The sequence below is a fragment of the Crocuta crocuta genome, unplaced genomic scaffold (assembly GCF_008692635.1).
Source record: "Crocuta crocuta isolate KB4526 unplaced genomic scaffold, BGI_CrCroc_1.0 scaffold2194, whole genome shotgun sequence".
Lineage (NCBI taxonomy): Eukaryota > Metazoa > Chordata > Mammalia > Carnivora > Hyaenidae > Crocuta > Crocuta crocuta.
In genome coordinates this window covers 22,456-23,850 of record NW_027530402.1, presented here as the reverse complement: position 1 = coordinate 23,850, position 1,395 = coordinate 22,456, and the positions used below count along the sequence as shown (strand labels likewise).

The 1,395-nt window shown below is 42.1% G+C and overlaps 1 protein-coding gene across 1 annotated transcript in view; it reads left to right on the top strand.

Moving 5' to 3' along the window:
* PCDH19 (protocadherin 19) overlaps positions 1-1,395 on the top strand; it is a gene marked incomplete at its 3' end in the record, with an annotated part of 80,191 nt that overhangs the window by 64,021 nt on the left and 14,775 nt on the right. The window lies entirely within an intron of this gene.

Here is a 1,395-nt window from a genome sequence, read left to right as displayed (position 1 = left end):
CCCATTAGCCCTCAGTTTGTTCTCAGCATTCAAGAGTCTCTTATGATTTATCCCCCTCCCTCTCCCCCACTATTTCCCCCCTTCTTCTTCTCCATGGTCCTCTGTTAAGTTTCTCCTAATCCACTATAGGTGCAAACATATGGTATCTGTCCTCTGCCTGAATTATTTGGCTCAGCATAACACCCTCTAGGTCCATGCATGTTGCTACGAATGGCCAGATTTTATTCTTTCTCACGGCCATGTAGTACTCCATTCTATAAATATACCATATCTTCTTGATCCATTCATCAGTTGATGGACCCTTAGGTTCTTTCCATGTTTTGGCTATTGTTGAGAGTGTTGCTGTGAACATTGGGGTCCGTCTGCCCCTATGCATCAGCATTCCTGTATCCCTTGGATAAATTCCTAGCAGTGCTACTGCTGGGTCATAGGGGAGTTCTATTGTTAATTATTTTTGAGGAACCTCCATACTGTTTTCCAGAGGGGTTACACCAGCTTACATTCCCACCAAGTGTAGGAGGGTGCCAATTTCTCCACATCCTCGCCAACGTCTATAGTTTCCTAATGTGTTCATTTTAGCCACTCTGACCGGCGTGAGGTGGTATCTCAGTATGGTTGTGATTTGTATTTCTCTGATAATGAGGGATGCTGAGCATTGTTTCATGTGTCTGTTGGCCATTTGGATGTCCTCTTTGGAGAAGTGTCTTCTGCCCATTTCTTCACAGGATTATTTGTTTTTCGGGTGTGGAGTTTGATGAGTTCCTTATAGATTTTGGATACTAGCCCTTTATCTGATATGTCATTTGCAACTATCTTTTCCCATTCCGTCAGTTGCCTATTAGTTTTACTGATTGTTTCCTTTGCTGTGCAGAAGCTTTTGATCTTGATGAGGTCCAAGTAGTTCATTTTTGCTCTTGATTCCTTTGCCTTCGGGGATGCGTCAAGTAAGAAATTGCTGCAGTTGAGGCCAGGAGGTTGTTTCCTGCTTTCTCCTCTAGCGTTTTGATGGTTTCCTGTCTCACATTCATGTCCTTTACCCATTTTGAGTTTATTTTGGTGTATGGTATGAGAAAATGATCTAGTTTCATTCTTCTGCATGTTGATGTCCAGGCTTCCCAACACCATCTGTTAAAGAGGCTGTCATTTTTCCACTGGATATTCTTTCCCGTTTTGTGAAAGATTCGGTGGCCATACATTTGTGAGTCCAAGTCTAAGTCCTCTATTCTATTCCATTGGTCTATGTGTCTGTATTTGTGCCAATACCATACTATCTTGATGATTACAGCTTTGTAGTGAAGGCTAAAGTGTGGGATGGTGATGCCTCCCATTTTGGTTTTATTCTTCAAAATTACTTTGGCTATTCGGGGTCTTTTGTGGTTCCATACAAATTTTAGG